General features: G+C 45.4%; 1 pseudogene; it reads left to right on the top strand.

The window, feature by feature from the left end:
- Nucleotides 1–22,680, top strand: part of LOC146202690 (uncharacterized) — a 303,761-nt pseudogene that overhangs the window by 268,190 nt on the left and 12,891 nt on the right.

Raw genomic sequence — 22,680 nt, 5'->3', positions numbered from 1 at the left:
GGGACCAGCCGGAACAGTCCCGCCATGCCTGCTGCCTCTCCCGTCCCACGGACCAGCTGAGATGGCATCCCGCCAGAGCCAGGCGACAAGCCTTCATAATTTACGCCGACCAGGGCTCGAACATAGACATGGACCGGCTGTTGGCGGAGCCGGGGTCGGACGCTGTGGGGAGGGAAGATGTAGGGCTCGTGGCGCGCCGTGCATTCAAAGGCCGCGCCACTATCCCAATGCCCCCTGCGCGGTGCCTGTTTCCCTCTCCCCGCTCGTTTGGGGGTAACCGGTCCCGCGCGAGGGGGCTATAAAGGAAGCCTCGCGCCGCCGTCGCTCTCTTGGTCTCTGGCTCCTTGGTCCCTGGCTCTTCGTTCCGGCGCTCTCAACGACCCGCAGCCACCCGGACGACGACACCGACTTCGACGATCCCCGATCCCTGTGAGATTAAAGATGTTTATCATACGGCCCACTGTGTGTTTGTCGTGCGCATCCCTCGGGCAGAGGAATCGCCCACAAATGTAAGTGCAGGATGAGCCAGGTAAGCGTGCAACCATTTCTCATTTTGTTTACGTTACGTCTGTGTCTAATATCACAAAAATTTCGACAACGTATTATAGGCGGCCTTTATGCACACGTGCCTGATTCACTACCGAAAGTGCGGACTGGCTTTTATTTCTCACTCGGAATAAATAATTGGGACGTCAGAAGCGGAGCTGAACCAAACTGCTCTAAACTGAATTTGAACGTTGAGTACGCATGTTACCTGAGCCCCTGCTCGAAACACAAAAAAGAAAGAAACGTTGGCGCTTCTTTTAGGCCACACGATTAAAAATAATGTTTCTAAGACGTGAAGATCCAAAATTGTAGCTATAGGTCATCTGATTTCTTTTTTTTTAGCACAGCAAATGATTCGTGACCCTTCAATATGATATGGGCACCGTTTTCGAAGAATGGCCACTTCGAAAAGATGTGAGCCACCATTCACTGGCTGCCATCTCTGCATACCTATCACGGCATAAAGGGGCACTTCTATGCTATTTCCACCGTTTGCTTGAGAAAATTCGTTTGTTTCAACGTTCCGAATGCGTTTGTGTATTAGAAAACTATTCAACAGATTTGCTTGGATGTACAAGCTTTTCTGCTTTTTTTATTGTTCTAGAGCGTGTTAACGTCGCTTAGCCAGCTTATTTTCTGTGCAATCATTAATAAAATGTCGGTAAAGTTGAAATATCAAGCTCAGCACAGTGCTTTACATAGCCTTAATGTCTTCTGTTGAAATTGATGTCTTTCCTTTCCTTGCTGAGAGGAGCTGACAGCGCTAAATGAAGAGGACGCGCGAAACCTGGATGACAACAAAGCAATTAACTTTGCTACTAAAGAAATATTGGTGTAGGCTAAAAGGAACCCGATTTGCGCAGGCAGATCTACAAAAATGTTTTATAAGGAAAGAAAAAACACAAAAATCTTTTGCCGCTAGTGCTGTACTAACTGCTCTGCCTCATCTCCTTGGTGTGAAAAGAATACATAACCTACGTGTGCCCCAGAATCCAGATTACATAACCTACGTGCACTGTCGTAGGTCGCAAGCAGCCGACCCGCCGCGACTGAGCGACAGTTGTTTCGGAGGCTGTTTTTGTGAGGCTTATGCTTTCTGTATTTGAAACCGCCTACTGAACATGTCCTCCTGGACATAAAGGACTTGGGAGTGAGTCCCTCATCCGCTCGATACTTGTTCACTCTCCGAAATGAATACCAGTCCACTCGCTATAGAAGTAGTCAAAGGCTGCTGCCCCATACAATGCGGGGGTAGGGCAGCAGCGCCTGTGCTCTCCTCTTCTGCCAGGTACCAACTCGCCCAGATGTCTCTTCTTTTACAGGTATCCTTCTCCAAGCCCCAAAAAGCCGTCGGCCGCTGCTTGTGTCCTCATTTCCGTCGCGGCTCAAAGCACGTAAACGTTAGGCGGTGCGACGGCACGGGCCGCCTTATCTGCGCGCGTTCTCCGCGGGGACCTGGAGACGAGCGCGGATGAAATAGTGTAGAGACGGTTCATCCGCGTCAGCAAGGAAAGAGGGGAGGGAATCTGCCTGCCGGAATCAAGGTTCCTCATTTCCGCCTCTCACGGGAAATACGACGCCTGAGCGGTTTTGCCGAAAAACTCTGCCTCCGGTCTCTCGGACAGGGGCACAGCGTCCCTAGCCTTTCCACGCCTTCGTCACTGGCCGGCGTCCTTTCATATTGGTCCTTTTTTCAATCATCTGTGTCCCATGCATACGTGTCTGCGGAGCTTGGGCGTCCAGTGCAAGCCGAGCTCTTCCCTTCCGGTCGCAACTGTTCGTTCGGCTAAGCTTGACAGGCGTCAGTCTTGCCTGGAAATTTCTTGCTTGGCTTGCACGATTTCCCTCGGCTGCTTCTCGCGGGAGAGTGCGCTTTAGAAAAAACCTAGGCCGCTAAGCGGATTACTCTCTTTGTTCACACACTACGGAAACCTCCGCAGTATTCCCACATTGTGTTCACTTTTCTCGAGGAGACTTCTCAAGTAAGAGCAACTTGGTGTCTTCTTTGTTGGTGCTCCGCTGTAGGCTTCACTTTATATTAAACGATCTAAAAGGCTCCTAAAGAGAACATGATAGGAGCTGGAAGACGGGCAATGGACACTAGAAGAGGGAAAACCAAGGAGAAGGTTACCAACGGAAAATAAACTGAAACTGAACTGACAAACTGAACTGAGTGCAGTTGGTCGCCACGCACATAGGTCTGGGGGAGATAAATGAAACAGAAGACGGAGGGAAGGTGGAGAAGGTTTTTGAATGGCGTGTCGGCGCACAAAAATATCCGTCTCCTATAAGGAGGAAGTTCAACAATCTGTCTTCTTATAAAACGCTTACGCCCTAAAGACCCAGGCTGTTATCCTTGCATGGGGCATTCAATATAAAGAACGCCTCTTTGAAATAAAAATGTTTTTTTTTCTGCTTCGAACTACGCGTCATCCTATAAAAATAAAACAAAGGCATGTGTAATTATCAAGACACATTTTTCAGATAGATTTCCTATAGCAAAATACGCCCTATTGAGAAAGATAGTCTTCGGATAGATTTCGTATGAGTATTGCTTTTAACTGCAACTTGTATTTGAATATAATAACTGTGGTGGTCGGATGCCTAATGGTAACGTCGTGTTATTATGATACACATCGAGGGAGATAAAAGTATTAGGACTCGTACATTGATACCCTCGCTTCTTGGTGCTTTGTGCACTACTTCTAACTGTCGTTTTGAAACGCAAAAATCAAAGTGAATGCAATGTTTGATTCGATCTGCAATTAATTCACTGCAATGATTGTGCACAATGGAGCAGCGTAACAGTTGCAAGTAAAAGAGGATGGCAGGGGCATTCAGCCAAGCTCATTATCCAGAATCAGGGGCACCATAATCTTACTAATACCCAAGCTCACCTCGCGCTGAAACTGGAACTACAGTTACAAACTTTTCGACATCACAGAATTAGGTTCTACAAGAAAAAAAAAAAACTTACAACACTAAATAGACACTCATTGACGTTACCCCGCCGGGATGGCGCAGTGGTTACGGCGCTCGACTACTGTTCACAAGGGTGCGGGATCGAATCCCGGCCTCGGCGGCTGCTTTTCGATGGAGGCGAAAAGCAAGGCACCCCTGTGCTGTGCAAGTCAGTGCACATTAAAGAACCCCAGGCGGTCGAAATTTCCTGAGTCCTCCACTACGACGTCTCTCATAGCCTGAGTTTCTTTGGGACGTTAAACCCCACAAACCACCACCACAACCACTGACGTTACAAATTCATTATGAAATGCAACTGGAAATATGTGGAAAACACATGAAAGCGTGAGCGCCACGGACACGTCGGCGCCTACCGACTTTCTAAGGAACCAAACAGTATAGCACGTAGAACTAAACATGAAGAAATATATTTTTTATCTCTTTCTCTTAGCCGCCTCTGAGCGCGTTCCAAATGAAGCTCTTTTGTTCTCTTATCCAATTACGGGAACCACCCAATGTACACTGCTGGAATGAAATAACTTACGAAACTTCGATCTTTCTCAGAAAAGCGACCCAATTGATTATCCGGCTATACTTTTGCCATCGTCGACGACGCACGGAAAGCGAACGTGTGGCACTGCAGACCATGTTTCAGTGTTTGCAAATGGTATCGCATGGAAAATGCATACTTGAAAACCTACCTCGCGTAATTGGGTGCAGAAAAAGGGATCATGGAGTACTCCCCTTTTGAACCGACGCGGCATTCGTACTGAAGCTGTCATGGATACGAATGGCGTCTTTATCTTTGTTAGAGCAATTGAGTAACACCTCTACAGGCTGTGGGAGCAGTGAAACTGTGTGGACTCATGTCTGTCGCGCGAAGAAGGAATATTTGCCAGGGAGCGCCAATGCAGGCACTCTTACGGGTATCTTTTGTGTCTGCATGTCTGCACTGTCAGTTCTTAATGTATTAGTCAAGTCGCGTTAGTTAAGCCCACGGCCACCAGAACTCGCCGAGTGGCGAAACGTACCACAAAAAGCGGAATGAAAGTGTACGTTCAGCAGCCATGCTTCTTAGACGAGCACTTGAATATTGCTGGCGGAAGAAGTGAGGGTACAAAAGTTCTCTTGTTAGCGGTTATTCCAGTTTTCTGCATTTTTCACCGCTGTGAAATAAACGCTATTTCGTCATCCTGCGGGATGCCTGGCGCACACCCCCTGCACCCTGCGATCGCAGTCCTGCAGACTTCGGCCTGCCCAATTAGTAACCTCAACGTCGCTGAAATAGAGCGGTTGCGTCTATTCGTCGCTGTAAGTGTTGTGCTCGACGCCGACATTTGAGGTCATATGAGCAAACGCCACAGATCCTGTCAGCTCAGTTGTCACAGCTGTTTGAGCCGAAAACCAATAATACAATGCCGCCAGCAGCGTCATAGTTTACCCGGAAGGCTCAGTCAGATGCTTTCGTATTGTTCTCTGTATCAAAGACCGTCTGACTGATAAGGAAGATGGATAGGAACCGCTGCTGCGGGAACAGAAAAATACTCTACAAGCTTTATTGCGAGCCATTACATAGACGTTCATATCTTGATATCAAACATTGCGTGCCACTATTCGCATCTCGCGTCATGGTCGGCATGACGCAGCAGGATCCATTCTTTTCATCTGAAGTTGAGTGGCCTGCTTTAAAGGCCCACTATCTACCCTCCGGTCGAAAATATTTTCTTCCCCGGTGACTGTGAGACTTCGCCCCTGGAACACAAGGCCGCAAAATGTTTTTGAAAAGAGTAACTAATAACGCAGTTACAGCCACCGCAATCACACGATTCTATCCTGCCTCTCTCCTTCCGTTCCCTCGCAAGGGTTTTTCACTCTCCTTCCCGAGGTCGTCTAGCCTCCGCAATACAAATTCCCCTTCCTCCTCCGCGTTTGGCGGGAGGTGGGGCGTGGCTCTCCGCGAGCGCGAAAAAAAAAAAAGCGGTCGAGGGAGCGCGCGCCACTGGATTCAGTCTGGCCGTTGCGAGGGAAAAGCGCGCTGCGAGCGGTAGACACCCATCCTTCTCCCGTCAGTCAGCGAGATGGACCAATGGACGTCGTTCCCGGTACGTACGTCATTATCGGGGCCCGTCGGGCAAGCGCAGGAAATGGTGAAGCTGGCTTCTCAAAGGAGAGCATGAGGGAGCTTTGAATTGTATTTTCGATTCTTTGCGGCGCGCGTGTCGCTGTAGAATTTTGCACAGACTATCTCCGGTACCTGATCGAAACACTGGGCTCCTTTTCTTCAAAGGGCCTTCGCTGGACAGTGGCCCTTTAACAATGGCCGTCGCATGCTGCTGCTCTTGGCGGCAATACGGTAAGTTCACCATGGCGCTAGAAACTGACACGTGCTCTTTGGCGATGCACATGCGTCGCAGAGTGGAATTTTGAATGGGACATCGTGGTTGTCTGAATGGCTTCCAATAGAATGTCTATAAGCACCGCTTCCCTGCGAGTGTGATCTATGAGCTCAGCATGCTGTCTGCATTCCACCTTCCTGGGTATCTCGTACTGTGGTTCAGAGAAGCAGACGAAACAAGCCAAGTGTTATTGCGTATATTCCGCGACATTTCGCACTTCCTTCATGTTTTACAGCCACACAATACGGATCATATTTTCTTGACATAGATGCTATAAAGACCTGTCTTTTCTGCGGTTGCGTCTACATTTCATCCACAGATGGCTGTGATCATTAATATCTACCTCCATAAGTCCTGTGTTGCACGGCGATTTTAACATTCAACCCCTCGGTAGGGTAATGCAATAATTAAATTGAAAGATGCCTGGCCTATCTTATGCGCACCCAGGACGCATAATATAAACGACGGCTTACCAGCATTTTTACGCGCAACATCGTAGAACAGCTGATTGTGTGTGTTGTTTGTTTCAAAGAGTTTGCAACTCTTTATACTGGTGCATCGATAAGGAAACAGATGAGCGGGATCACATACTAACATACGGTGGTTCGAATCTGCCACTTCGTCTCATGTGCCATGAACAGATTGGCCCGGCTTTACAAAATCTGTGGAGACGTTCTTTGTTGAATTCACGTCACCGTGACAAAATACATGAGCTTATTATACATGCTCTCTCGGTGAGAGCACACGGCTTATATGTGCGCCTGTGCCAGTGTCTACTATTGACGTGGAATTGAATAGGCTATTGGCGTGCCGAAAGGAAAAAATAAATGAACAAAATTTGCGTACGATCTTGCCATTTGTCACCGAGCTGAACGTCAAATAGCATGCCACCTCGAGAGGTTAAGGAGACAAAGCTGGACACTTGTATTTATCGCTGGATTCTAACAAGCCACTAACACATATTTCACATGTTGTCAGCAGCTTACCTTCATCTACGCAAGAAAGGCACCCTTTCCGTCCCCTGGCCCTTTGCCAATTCTGTACTGAAGCATGTGTAGCAGAAGAGTTTTTCAAAATGGTTTCGGGCACAACTATGGAACGCGCACCAAGTTCGGAGGTATTTTGCGCCACTTTGCTTCTCTTAATGACCACTGTGGTTTGCTCTTTTCAATGTCTGAATTACACAGTGTTTTTGGCCCCTGTAGTCCATCTGCACATGGTTCCAACGGGACTTCTTAATCCACTCTATATCACCTGGGCATAGATGGTAGGAACGCGATAGGTTTCCAGTATTGTTCCAGGACAAAAGAAGATCAGCCACCTGGTCGCTCTTTTGAAACTTGGAAAGCCTCCTTACGAACTTACTTCATATTGGTCAGTTGCCCCAGCAAGCTGTATTGGAAACTTTTGGTACTTGGTACTTGCGAGAATAGAAGTTTCTAGATAGAAATGCTCTCTATACGAACCAAGACTGGATTTAATCGGGGACTCTTTCCCCTCGGGAGCGTCATCGATCTCGTTGCTGCAGTGAAAACATTAAAGGCTCGCCGCCGACTGGTAGCTTTTGTCTTTATAGACATCAATGGGAGTTGCGAAAACCAACGTTGCTAGAACAAACTCTAGTAACGTTGGAGAAAACGTACTTCATGACGTAACACTTCCTGTGGGCATTGATAGCTGCCTCAGCGGCCGCTCAGTTTCCGTGACCAAGCCTGATGGAGAGACACCTCGCCATCAGGTCTGCCGCGGGATTCCAAGGCGGGATTCCAACTTTATTTAACACTAATTGCGACATTAGTTGCAAAAGTACCAGCTAATATGCCCATTCGTGCGTATTCTGATGAAATCTTTATCTGGGCTTTAGTTCGACCCTCCCATATCTGCTTGCGAGATCGCAAAAGCTGTGCCATTGACATCAAGTTGCCTGTAGAGTTAGGGACTGCCCTTGTCACATCAACCGATTCTTGTGTACTTACGCCTACATAGAGGACACCGTTGTCACACACTGATGAAAATTTTGAATAAGCGTTCGGACAGCAGTTTTTGAGTGCACTCTTCTGCCATCAGTCGCAGTTAGCCTCCCATGTTATCCCGCACAACCACCACGGGTGATGCCTCAGGCTTCGGTACATGTATTCTTTCAATATGCTGAAGAAATCCATTGTTCCAAATAGTGGACTAGAGAGCAAATTACTCAGGCGTACATGAGGTCAGAGCATGAGAACTATATTCACGTATACACTGACCAATCTGTGTCACTACAAGCATCAACTGGAGCTGTGGTGATACCCGTTCAAAGACAACTTGCCGGTCCGTTTTAGGGCATAAGTCTACATTTAGCCAGCTGTTATTGCGGTCATTCGGGAACCGATTCGACATATCTGTTGGGAACCAGCTCAAAGAGTAGGGACGTTTTTTATGCCACACCGCCTACTAGTCTTTAGCACTAAACATCACTGAGCTTTTTTCATCTGCTCGTGACCAAGGACATAGAATAATGCTTAAATGGATCACTGCACAATTCAAGCTATGGATGGAAATCAGCAGGCCGATGCCGAAGTAGAGAGCTCCTTCAGCAGCGGCTTAGCCATTATTTATTTCCTTTTCTGGACCAAATACCACTTTTCTTTCGAGTTGTACAAGAAGTGCGACGGCGACTAAGTCTAACCAGGCGCCCTACACATCCGTTTGAAAAGGTTAGATCATGCAAAGACATTTCTTGTTCCGTGGGGAATTTCGCGCGATGATGCATATTTGCTGCATAGACTGCGTTTAGAAGAAGCTTTCAAGCGCAAGCCCTTATATTTATTGGATAAGCGGACTCCCCCGAAACACTACATTTGTCAAACTGCTGACACTGTAGAATATGTGCAAGTGGTGTGTCCAGTACAGGCGAGCGGAGGGCTAACGCAATCCTCTTCATATATGCATTTTGTCAGCATGCAACTCTCTCTGAGAGTATATTACTAGGCACTTTGCCGGAAAACCGAAAAGCTCTATGAGCAATGCGGGCTTTTGCCGGCTTCTCGGACGACCCGGGGCTCGACTAGCAATTGTGATATATATGATACGTATACAAAATTTCATAGCTCTTCTCACACCCTCATCACTCATCATGACCCTCTTTCTACTCTTCCCCTTTCTCAGGGCAGAGCAGCAGGCTAGATAGTCAAGTTTACGGCCTACCCTCCTCTCCTCTTACATGTAATAGACTCATCTATATATGCACCTGGGTATTGACATCCGCTTGATAACGCAACGCTCAGAATATTGAATGTCCAGAAGACAACACCTCAGAAAGAGGCGGCAAGTGTGTACAAAACGTCGCCTAAAGGCGGCCGCAATATCAAAAGCGGAAGCTATGCCAGAGTTCGCCATTTCAAGGAAGCTGACAGCGTCATCACCGTTCGCATTACTTTTTTATTTGACTTCAGAGGGAACTGCCTAGTGAAGTCAAGCTTCTGCTTCTTTAGGGCGCACAAAAGAGTGCTCTATGTGGGGTAAGAGTTTCTGTATTTCTCGTCTGTAGTTTCTGTATGTATTTTCTCGTCACATATGTTACTTTGCGAGCGCAAAGCTGTCGCATGCAGAATTGCCCCTAATCTTCCAAATAATTACTTACGCATCGGGAGGCTTACGGGAAGACACCAGGGTTATGCTTCTTGTAGCGTTTCTTGCCATATGTCACGGGTCTGAAGACGAACCGAACCATAGGTGCTTAAGTTACTTTAAACAAGCCTGAAATAAAAAGAGAGCTATCGAGCAATGTCATGCATTTGACCTGTCATATCTAACTGGATGCTAGTTTGCTTGCTTGCTTCTTTTCTGGCGTCAGAGCGCTGTTTCTAGGTTGCCCCACCACGGCTATTTGTTGGTTGACGCAACCATCCGAAGCAGCCTGGCGCCAAGCAATGGAGGAGTCGTTGCGGTATTTGTGCGAGGCTCATCTTGAAGAACCACCGAGCGAGAGCTTACAGGCAGAGAATGCAGCCGTCTCTCGCTCTGCCGCCCACCGGTATATTGACAGGCTCACAGCTGAAGCTAAAATTTAAGCGTAAGTCAACGTCTATGTATGTAGTGGTGCAGGTTCGAGAGATCATACTTAAACCATTATTGTTCAACTTGGGCATCTTAGAGCATTTTTTCCTGAAATGATATTTTCTTGATTGCATACTCGTCAGTTAATTTCGGACCACAAGAGGCATGTTAAACGTGCCATCTACACAGTTGTGGTGAGCCCAAAAAGTGTCAAAAGACAAAATTTTTGTGAGCCAGTCACTTTGATGACTCTCCGCAAGTCTCATTCTATACCGATCACCACTTGCAATATTAGGGTAATGTAGTGCATGCTGTGTCGTATGTCTGTTACCTACAATCTACTCACGGCGTATTCACCAGTATAGAGGCCAATGCCTTCTCTTTTCATCATTTACACGTTTTATTCACGCTCAGCAAATACCCACGTAATAAATGCCTTCCTGCATTCCTACCGTAATCTATCAGTTGTGGGGGCACCGGTTTGATGTGCCAAGGTACTTCTAGAATATTTCTAAAGAACAAATCATGCCCGTAGCCTTCATACCCGAGCGTTCATACCCGAGTCACAGAGTGTTCGTAATAATTTCAAGAAGACAGGAGTGTTTTCACTGATACTGGGTGCGTGATTTTTCCGCCGTTACAAACGTAAAAAGAACTTAAGAGGGCTCTGAGAGGTAAAAGCTGAAACGTTAGCCCTAATATATATATATATATATATATATACATAAATAAATATTGATATGCCGAAGGGCGGCTGCAATTCGCTCCCAAACTGCAGGCGTTGCTCTCCCGACGGGCTCAATCCGGTGCTGCTGCGCTTCGTAGACAGCAACCTGGAGTCCCAGTTCCAGAACCAGCCAGACCCTCAGTTGCCGCAGTGCGTCTTCGGCTCGGCACTGCTCTTCACTACTATTGTCATCGTGTACCTGCTTCACGTCCCCAAGCGCCGGCCTGAAGCCGCAAATGTTCCACCGCACTCGGTGCTGAGTGCACACCCTTGTACCTAGCACTATTTAGCCAAAACCATTGCCATTTTGCATCCACCTCAGTTCTCTTTTACTTTCAGTGATTCTGTTTCAACTGGCGACGCGGTAAAGCTCTTCGTTTTTCTGTTTCGCTTCTTTCGTTGACCTGCTAATGCTGTTATGCTTAGGTTTCATATGTCGCCCGGTCATCTGTAGCGTGGCGAGCTCATAACATTTCTCTTTTATCTGCTGTCATCTATTTTTTTCTTCATTTCACTTTAGCGCCTTCGTGAGCACATGACAGAAGGGAAAATCTGCACTGAAAAAGAAACCATAATATACTTCCTCTCTGCTCCTCACTCTGCTTGTCTTTTTTTCTTTCTCTTAGCTTTTTTTCGTTCTTTTTAGTCTGGGTTATTTTGTCATTCGACAGCTAAAAGAAACGCTTTCTCGCCTTTTTTCCGTCACTTACCATTTGAGTTGACTTTTGTTTCAATACTAGCTTTCCTTACATGCTAATCACGCTTTGAAGGTTAGATATTCATATAAAGCCGCGGTGCTCTGGATAACACATGGTCTGCAAAAATGGGTAACGCAAGTGCCCGATAAATGCGCTTTTTTTTTTTTTGTCTTTTCAATGGCTGCAAAAAAACTGAGAAAAAAGCTATCTTTGTGTTCAGGCCAGTTAGCAAAGGTAACTCACTTTCGCTCAGCGGTTTTCAAAGCGGCTACCAGTTCTTGTACCGGATGAGAAAAACAATGAAATAGTCCAAACAATGAGCTCAGTACTGTAGCCGATTGTTCGTAAATATACTTAGAAAGTCATCTCTCAAATAGAGCTAACGCATAGCAGCAGCAAAAACGACGGCCTCAAATGCTGTTTTGTAGGAGGCTACGCAGCCTGCGTATTAAAATCTATTATCAGTATTCGCTAGCCTCCCCTTTGGCTGTCACATCGACAAAAGGCTGCCTGCAAGCGCAAGCACTCCATGCTTCTTTTATTCCGTTCAGGCGTGCTATTTTTTGTTTGATCTTTCAAGGACGCATTTTCCCTGCTAAATGCAGTATTGTGTCTTTGAATAAGAACGAATACAAAAAATAGAGCCCTTAGGTTTGCTTTCTTTCTCGAATACCGTTTGTTTAAAAATTTTGGGCACTAGCACCGAGGGCGCTGTAGGCGTTCGCTTCCTTCCTCGAAACAGTGGACCAAATCTATAAAGAGGGCAAGGGGATAAAAGCGACGAAATTGCGTTTTAGCTCGTCGACTACAAATTAAAAAAGTACACGCTAGAACAGTTAAGTGCCCACTTCGTTAATTGGCTCTCAGAACAGCTCAGCTTACGATTGCTGTGCAGCGGGAAATTGAGTTCTCGCTATTTCACTTCCTTCTGCATTACAGAGAATACGACTACGTTGAATCTTGTCTGAGCGCTAAGTGCTTGCACATCTGCATTCCTACACCCAGCATTGCTATTTTATTCAGCTTTCACATCGCAAGCTGTCGAATCGGACGTAGTGAGAAAGGCGGAGCATTCGGTCTGCTAGTAAGTAACAAGAGAAATCATCCCAAAGGCTAAATGCTTTTGAAATTTTAAAGGGAAATGAAGTCTCGCTGCATTTCAGCATCACTCTTGCGAGGAAAGGTAACGACTAAAGCTTATGGCGTCAAGGCTCCTAAGTAACGCGTTAATACTCGTGCGGGAATAATGAAGGTCAGGGTTCTACACATTTTCGCTTTATTTCAGAAATGCTTTTACGCTGCCGAAATTCAAAAGGCAAAACTTGATTGGAAACAGCCCAGCGGACAATTACAGCGCTGTATAATCACTTTTCCTCGCCTCCGTACACTCTTGCCCATTGTCCTGATTGTAGTCCATTCATTCTACTATTATTAACGTCTATTCGCACACCACTTATCTCTTTCTTTTCATTCCTATTTCCATGGCGTGGAAAGAGTCACATTACTACTTGCCTTTGCTCCCATTAAACTTTACTTTGTCTTTTCCTTCTTCTAATTTTCTATAATAAAACGTTACTCTGAAAAAAAGACGAGGCGAGAGACGAGAAATTGCCTAGCGCTAACTTTCGACTGGCGTTTTACTCCATAATCAGGATCATACACGTATTGAAAGTGTGATGTCTGCAAAAAAATCATCATTACCCTTGAGCTCGTCAATTGGTTAGTGTGATTATATGAAAACCCTGCACTGTCATAAAGCGAATGGCAAGGTGAACCACAGTCACATGCCTTGCAGTGTGCCGCCAGGTGCCGATCTCCACCACTGAGAACATTGTCGTTGGGCCTGGCGCACACTTATAGAGCAGCTGTAAGCGCGATGGAGATTTTCCCACATAACAGTGCAGTTATGCTCGCCACAGAATTCCAACTGAGGACGTAGACGTTCCGGCTTTTTTACGATAAGACTAAGATTTCGCTTTTCTTCGGGGCAACCCACTTTTCTCGGACTTATATTTCCTTTAGTTGCCGTAAACACGTATCACCGTCGCTCTGCTGCCTTGAGACTGTGAAACGTTATGCAAGCAGAAAATTAAATTACTATTTTCACTATTTTTTCTCATATTTCTCTTCTGCTCCCTGCCCGTCGCTCACGACTTATTTAATTTTGTGATGCACCAGTTCCACAATTTAAACGCCTTTCAGACATTCCAGCTCCTGTAAACGTTCCATACCTGAATACCTATTTCACTTCAACGCATGCATGATTTGTCGAGGGAATTCGGCATGGAGGAAAGCGCAACAGTTCTTTAAAACGTTTGAGGGCACAACTCTGTATTGCAAAGCTAACTTGTTCGCTTTAGGCTTACTCACCCAACACAGGCGATCCTTTTGAAGCGAAATATGTATTGCAAAGCTAACTTGTTCGCTTTAGGCTTACTCACCCAACACAGGCGATCCTTTTGAAGCGAAATATTCATGGGGCTCGCTGCGGCGCACTTCGCCATCGCCTCAGTTCGATCTTCAGCCGACCTTCAGCCGCGCACCTAGCGACGCGGCCTGCTCGCTGCCCGCTTCTCCTTCGCACATGTGGTGCACAGAGCGGGCGGCGCTTTACACTGCTTGCAGGCATGCGCAAATTATCATGGCACAAATTTTGTGCCGTACTCCAAGAAAAGACAAACGCCGTCTCCATCGCCTCGGATCAAGTTAGTTGCATGAAAGCTCCAACCGCCTATACACCAATTACAGGCGACTGTTTCTGCTTTGAACGCTTCAGTTTAAATAACAAGTATATACTGCATAAGCTTTTCAATAAATTCTCTTGTACACTACAATCATTGGCGACATGACAAGTGGAGTTTCAGTCGGAATGCCGTAAAAAGAATGACGGGTGAGCAGTTGTGTTGCGAAGCCATCACATCCTCAGTTCAGTTTCCAACCATCGGCGCGGACCGCAGTGAACATGCCCCGTAGGCGTACACGCCCAGAATCGGGCCCATCAGAGCACAGTTTACCGAAAGTGTTCAACTAGCGTCTTCAAATATCTTGTTATATATGTGTGAAAAAAGCAGAACCTAATGCGTTTTAGACTCGTGTTTATCTCGATATTATTACCTTGCTAGCACAGCTGCCGTTAAGGACAATACTTATAGAAACAGCAATAATTTAACTTTCCCAAAAATGACATTTTATTTCTACGCAGTACAGTGAGACAGCTATAATGAATAGCGCCCTAAATGAACTGTTAAATAAAATGGCTTTTACCCGGCTTCCTAGTAGCGGTCGGTGCCAGTCACGTAGACTGATTCTTGTCTGTTTTTCTTTGTGCGTAAGCAAAACATATGGATTCACTGAATAACGATATTTTTAATCAGCGTCACAAATTTATGATGGCGGGGTCATAGGGGGATCATTGATGATTTGCGTACAGGCTACTGTTCCCCCCCCCCCCCCTCCACTGAAGGCCTTCTGAACAGTATATTGTATTCTTATATAAGCAGCAAAGGGAGACTGAATCACCAGCTAGAGATTTCTAGTATTGGTAATAGATAATGTTGCCATATTTTTTGAATTGTATAAAGGGGGTGGGGAAGCCTACGTTACAGGGGTGCATTCCTCGCGGGGCTGAATCTCTAAGGCACGCTAAACTATCATCGGCCACAACACAAGAAGTAAGGGCTAAACACCCTTTGACCTGGCCAACCGGGTCGTCCATTTGTCATGACGTTGCGGTTAATTCCCTAAGCCGGCCTTGAGCCCATGAATACGCTGCTTAAGGGAATTAACCACATGTCGTGGGAACCGGTGGACGCCATTGGCTGTAGGCCCTCCTTCAATGGGCATCTGCCGCTTTGTTCTTGAGTTATTTACGACAACCGCACCCATACATTTCCTCCATTTTGTAATCTGTGATATAATGTTCTATGACCAATTTTTCAAAAGTATCCTTCTGAACTGTTGCGAGCTGACAGGCATTAGCGATATCCGTGATGTATCCTAATTCATGGGTTTAACTTTTTCGCGCGCAATGTGCTCATATAGATTCACAGCTATTTCTGGGACAGTGGTACAGTTAGCAGTGATGACATTGTTTCATACTAACGTGTACCATTCTTCATAACTAAAGCGAGGTGCATCCTTCTTCCAATATAAGGGCGCAGCAAATAATCATTCTCGAAGCAATTAGCTTGGTTGCACCGCCTCCGACATTTTCTAGCCCACAGAGCTTGCCGACTGCAATGTCGTGTGTTCAAATTTTACAGCTCCATGCGTATCTTCCAAATAGACACTATGGCTCTTCTTATCCCTTAGAGTACACATATCAGAAAAATTATATGGTTCGACGTCGTGAGTGTGAACCATTATGAAGCTTGTTTGGATTATCCTGTCCTGTGATACAACAACCAATTAAAGTTAAAGGTGCTAAGGCAGAGCGTTTATAATAGAGTCGAACGCTGAGCCAGTTGGTCACACATCTCTTGGAAGAAGGCAGCAGAGCAGGTAACAACACAAAGCATATGAAGCACACACACACAGCGTTGTCCTTGTGTGCGTGTCCGTGTGTGTGTGTGTGTGTGTGTGTGTGTGTGTGTGTGTGTGTGTGTGTGTGTGTGCGTGCGTGTGTGTGTGTGCGTGTGTGTGCGCGTGTTTGTGTGTTTGTGTGTGCGTGTGCGTGCGCGCGCGCGCGCGCGCGCGTGTGTGTGTGTGTGTGTGTGTGTGTGTGTGTGTGTGTGTGTGTGTGTGTGTGTGTGTGTGTGTGTGTGTGTGTGTGTGTGTGTGTGTGTGTGTGTGTGTGTGTGTGTGTGTGTGTGTGTGTGTGTGTGTGTGTGTGTGTGTGTGTGTGTGTGTGTGTGTGTGCGCGCGCTTCTTATGCTTTGTGTTGTTACCTGGTCTGCTGCCTTCTTACAGAGCGCTTATATTATTTAGTATTATTAATTACCTCAGGCTACAATGCACTTCTGTTCAGACGGGCGTGCCCCATCATTGCAGGCTCTCTAGCTATTGATTATGAGATTAAACTTTCGGAATTTGTTCCGCCTCTAATAGATCGTAAATTAATAGATATGCGCACGGACTGGCGCTGATTACAGCGATTTCATTTGTGTAGGACAGACACTACCTGCACCTCCTTGCATACATTGAACATGCATAGCCAGAAAGGTGTGTGCTCTGTCGTTTCTTCAGTTTCTATATCAGTTTAGTGCCCCATTTTCTTTTAACTGTGTTCTGGCTGGAAGGAAGTTTTAGGTATTTCGAATCCAAACTTGATATGGCGTGTACGTTGCTACTAGAGAGACCGTGTGTTCTTGCGTTGCAACTCGCGCTTTTGGAATTTTTGGCGAGAAGCCCCTGGTAGCCGCTCTATGACGAAATTATCTGCAGAAATATTATTCTACTTGTCAGTCTCTTCGGATCATTTTTCTCTTATTTCCTCGAACGATATTCCCATAAGCAATCCGTCCAAACATCAGCAGAAAAGTGTGCCTAATTCTACGTTTTGTCTTTTTTATTTTGACAAATTCGACGACAACAATTACCTTATGCGTGCTGTATTTGCACTATACGTATGTCTACTGCGATTTTTTTTTATATGTGCTCTGTCAAAAATTGTATCTTTTTCAAGAATGTTTTTCGCTATGACCCTTAACTTCTGTGCTCCAACCTGCGAGCGATGTCTTCCACTGTTAACTTGGTTTTGCGCCATCATGAGTTTCTCAAGCATACTATCTTGCTGCGGTCAGATAAGAGCTGAACGTTATCGCTGCGCATATTGTGTTTGCGAAAAGTAACCAGGCAACGGAGTTTGACTATCAGTCATATCGTGGAGTCCTTACGGGAGCCCAAAAGACCAAAAGGTGCAGAAATTTGATGGCAAGGGTTTTCGTATATGTATATATCCTTACGCATATTTACAGCCTAAGGAGAGAAGTAAGTGTTCCACTACACTCATAAGGGTTCACACACCGTTGCCTAGGTATATGTTTGGCAAAGACGGTACTCCACCCTACTTTTTTAAGCACCCAAAAAGAAAAGCTTCTAAACTAACAGCACGCAGTGAGTTGTTCTTGCAGCAAGGCGGTTGATGAGGCTGCTTGTTAACATTGAAATCAAACGAAAAGTCGCGGTAGTAGTACAATTAGTTTTATATAACGGTCACAAGTGTTCAACCAATAGCACTATGCAGAAAAGAAATGGAAAGCGTTACTTTCGACAACTTCCTTTTTCCACACTGCCTCTGATATCATTGACTGCCTTTTTCTCTTCCAGGCTTTCGAACGTTCCACACGGTGCTTACGCAGCCCTCTTTCTCGCCTTCTACGTGGTCATCCTTCACATTCTGGACAGGCAGGTATGCCATCCTCAACAAAAAGGACGAACTGTGTGTTTTACCCTTAGTTTCAACTGCGGAAGCTCGGATAGTTGATTCTAAATTTATCGTCGACGTAGAATGCGCATACCGCAAAAATTTTAGTTTTGTTTTCTTCTCTCATAAAGTGTGCGTCGAATTGCTGCATAATAGTTTACCTGACGTGTTGACCAGTTCGGACAATGTTAGCGACAGAAGCTCCTCTCCCGTGGGGCTGCCTTCTGGGCAGCTAATCCTCAACATTTAATGAATATGCCCGGTATATATTTCGTTCTGACTTGTATCTGTACTGTTCGTACGCCAGCGACACCTTGTTCTTATCAGATACCGGGCTGAAATATATCTTATATATTTATATATGGCTATTTATATATATATATATATATATATATATATATATATATATATATATATATATATATATATGGCTGCAGCCGGATTTCAGCCGGACCGAAAAGAAAAAGCAGTGCGTATGCCGAAACAGAAAACTACGCCAATCATTCAAAAATATTCCGAGCATTGATAACGAGCATGGTCGATATGTAAGACGCAAAAAGGGGGGATAGACGAAAAGCGCTGAGGTTTGGGCTCCTTTAAACGCCCCGATGGCGCCGGATCTGTCATAAAACAATCTGCCACTAACAATGAGCAATCATGCGTTATTTAGCACATGCATTTCTGCACGGCACTACTGTTTACAGAAACACAGGCGAGCAGGAGAGGACGGATGTGAACGTGGAAGGAGGATGAACGAGAATCGATTTCCCAAGATATGAGTTTACGATTACGCCCCCTCCATAATTTTCTTCTGCTTCTCTAAGTCCAATAAATTTGCATTACTGTCTCTTAAATCACGCTCCTGCCACGTCCCAAAAACAGCCCTTTTTGCAATAAACAATGGTACTTCAACTCCCCTCTCCCATCCTCGCGAGACTTTGAGAGAATCCACCGGCGTAAGCGAAAACAGAAGCTTCAATGGCGTCAAAAATGACTGTTTTCAATGATACGTGGTAATTGTGCTTTTGACATAAGCATCGCTCAGAATGGAACCGTAAAAGCGTAGATGAGAAAGGATGTGTTAAAGGCAGGAGAGCGCCAGTTGCTAACCAGAAGGCGCACAGACTGGTCCACGAAACTTGACGATCAGGAAGGTATCGCGACGACTTTAATATATGATAACGTAGCAGCCAATATTTGTGCGCGCTTCAACAAGAAGGTACTATATTCGGATACAACTCATGAACGGAGCCGCAAATGCCCATAGGCCGGCAGGAAAGAAAAGGTGACAGGCTTTTGTCCCCTTCCCATGAAGGATGTGTCCTACTGAGCATCTCTCCAACTCCCCACTTCCCACCTCTACACCCCTACTACGAACAATACGCACCACGGCAAAGGCGTGTCTCCTTCCTTTTTCTGCCTAGCTTCAGCTGTAGCGACACAGAACAAGCTGCTGGCCAGATTAATCGCAAAAATCGCGCTGGACGCCATTAGGTGGAGAGCCTTTTTTGATGGGTATGTGCCGCTCCGACCTTGCATTGTATCCGACTATCTTTCATATACCTCAGAATGAAGAATTTCATTCGCTCCTCCTTCCCGTCCCTTCTCTTTGCAACTGCAGCAGCTAAACATATAATAATCACTTTCTCAAACTTAGTTAGTTTATGATTGTGTAATTAAAGTACGTTATCGTACGACACAGAACGCCGTGTCCTTGCAATATATTTGTAAATTAACGAATAGAACGCCGTGTCCTTGTTTTAATCACTATGCGCTCAGAAATGTATCTGATTGTAATTTTTGTTTTCTGAGAAATTGTGCACTTATCCAGTTTCCCCGAATATTTCGGATGCCTTTCCGTATCGATGCAATGTCAAGCTGTGCTCCGAGCTCATGTCTTTGCCCCGCCCAGCTACAAATTCAAGTCGATACTCTTGCTATATACTCCATCGATTAGTGTCCCGTCAAGGTAGAGGAAACACACTCAGGAAAAACAATTTTGTATTTACACTGTCCGTAGAAATCCGCTTTAGCAGGCTTTCTTCACGCTTAGGCTTTCATAAATACAACTTAAACGAAATGAAGTGAAGCAGAACGGCAATAAACACGATGTATTTGTGGATATCAGACTAGTTTGTACAGACGTCTTTTTTATTTCTGATTCAGTACCTTCCTGTTTCGTCATTAATAAATGCCATATATGACGTCAGGGCTGAAAGCTTTAATAAGTGTCATTTTCTGAATTCGGTATCAAACAAATTGGCAGCCAGTGGCAATTACGCAAGATAAATAATTTCAAACTTCCTTACAAGGTATCACCTAGGGCATTTTGTTTTCGTTTTACGTCCCTACTTTTGTCAACTAGCCTTACTTTTTCTTCCTGCAGCAGTAAACTCCCCTACCTGACACCAGTTCCGTTCCAAAGCGTTTTCAAGAACCGACGTCTTCATAAACTAGTGCAAAATATGTTATTTGCAATGATACTGCGGTACATTGCCCTACCGGGGAGAAAACACTCTGGAAAGCGCCTATGACGGTTTCTAACTGTAACGCATCGAGAACCATTTATCGCCTTATTATCTTGCGCACATGGCAGAGATAAATCCAAATTTCACGTCCACATTTATGGTTTGAACTATTGCCCGATACTACAGCTATGTGCTTTGGTAGCCATTTGCGTGTTGCAGTGACTTTTCTCCCAGAGAGTACATTTGCGACTTCCGTCATCATGAAGCTTTTCCCACGGCATTTAATAACTGCATGCCATGCGTAGTTGTTGTCAGCCCCATTTCATACAAATAACTTGGGGCCAATAACATTTTTCAGGGCAAGCTACGCGATCATCACAATGTCGTCAGCCTGGTGGAGTTCGCCATCGCCCTCACGGCGCTTCTCGAGCAAATCAACAGAGAATCATTCCAGCGATTCAAGCTCAGAAACGGTACGTGAAGGCGCCTCCATTAAAGCAAAGGCTTTAAGCTCCAGCTGGGCGACAATGCGGAAGTAAACCTCGGTCACGTAGCATATGTAATGTCGCTATGCATTCACGGCTGCGCCATTGGTTTCGTAAAACTTTATTCCCCACAGTAGGGGTCCTCAAGGACAGTCCTGTCTAACAAAGCCATTTTTCCGTGCCCAGTTTACGCAGATGGCACTTGCTCTGTATAAAACCCCGCACGCAAGGGCTTTTCAAACACTTTGCGGAACACATGCATTGTGGGAATTCAACATTTCCCTCGCCGGCACGACATGGCGAACACCCTCTCTTTCTCTCGGGGAGCCCTCTTCTTTCCCCACCTGGCCTCCTTCCCCTGGCCCTGTGGCGAAGAGGGCGGGGGTGAGCGAACGGCCCCTCCTTCCTCTTCCCTTCTCATCTCAGCGGACAGCATCCAGGGACGAAGTCGCGACGCCGTAGCGCGCGGATGCTGCTATGACACCGAGGAAGAACATTGGGCGTTCCCAATATACAACTTGGCACGCTGGCTATGTTTGCCTCGGTGTGACGTTCTTCACGGCCACTGCTGTGGTCAGAGCTAGCGGCGTGGCCTCGGTTCTCAGAGCGCAGCTGGAGCCCCGTGAGAACCTCCACAGCATAAAAGCTTCTCCTACAAAACTGATTTGAACTGAGCAGAAACCCGAGCGAAAAAAGCTTCCGAGCAGCTCAAGTTGCCATGTTCCAATTGCAAGAATGTGTATTTTGTTTCCCGGTTTTAACTTCTGATGTTATTGCAAATGTTCGCGTCCGGAATGGCTGGAACTGCCTTTCTTTCAAATCACTGTTTTCGTTACCAAAGCCTGCCACCCTTTACTTCACGCAGTTAATTTTTCTCAACTGTGCGACGTTGTTATGCATGAAAGTGCTTGATTTCGTTTCTTTCTGTCTTTAAAAGATTATTAAAAAAAAAGTCTGTGAAATATTTTTAGGTATCAACCATGGTCCGGTCATAGCCGGTGTCGTGGGTGCTCAGAAACCTCAATACGACATCTGGGGCAACACAGTGAACGTGGCGAGTCGAATGGACAGTTGTGGAGTCATCGGCAGGATTCAGGTACACGAAGCCGAAAGCGAACCGAAAAGGCCCTTATTATTTTTTTTTCTTTGGCATGACAAAGGTGACGAACTAAAATAGCAGAACGTGTTTAAGGACCTAGAAAGTGACTGAACATATATTCTTTGCGCTGCATTATGTACGCAGTCTGACGACTGAAAAATAAAAGCACACAATAATATCTCGCCAGCACCGCTAAATTTATCTGAGCAAACGGACTTCTCTACACGCTGGCTGAAACGAACACGAGACTACAACGTGCCGTTTACCCGGCATCCCCTTTTGTCGACATTTCATAATAATAATAATAATAATAATAATAATAATAATAATAATAATAATAATAATAATAATAATAATAATAATAATAATAATAATAATAATAATAATAATAATAATAATAATAATAATAATAATAATAATAATAATAATAATAATAACAATATAATAATAATAAAGATACTCTCGGTCTTGTACCTTATCCCTCTCGCTGTATATGCTTGTACCTTTCTTTGGATAAGCTAATAAATTTTCAGCTTCAACTTTCAACCCCATGCTCGCCTGTGAGTTCCATGCTATGCGGCAATGAGGCAAGTGACTTCCTTCATGACGTTATTGCAGTATGTCAGATGTGCAAGATTTAAATGCTGCATATTGTAGTATAAGACACAAGCATTCCTCACGGCTTTGCCGCTTTGGGCGAATACTGTATATGCCTTGGAGTAAGTGTCTGTATTTAGACACCCCTCATTCATCTATGCCATCGTCACCCATTGCAACTCCTGTAGAAGAAGGACGTTGAAGACGGCGTCGAGGTCGGCGGGGAAGCGAACGATCAGGACCAACCCTATCTGCGCGATGGCAATTACACTACTGCTTCTTCTTCATCAGCGTCAAAGCG

This window comes from Amblyomma maculatum, chromosome 1 (assembly GCF_055883805.1).
Source record: "Amblyomma maculatum isolate TAMU_Amacu chromosome 1, ASM5588380v1, whole genome shotgun sequence".
In the NCBI taxonomy this organism is placed as follows: Eukaryota; Metazoa; Arthropoda; class Arachnida; order Ixodida; family Ixodidae; genus Amblyomma; species Amblyomma maculatum.
Note: the sequence above shows the minus strand (reverse complement) of the source record. Positions and strands in the feature narration are given on the sequence as shown.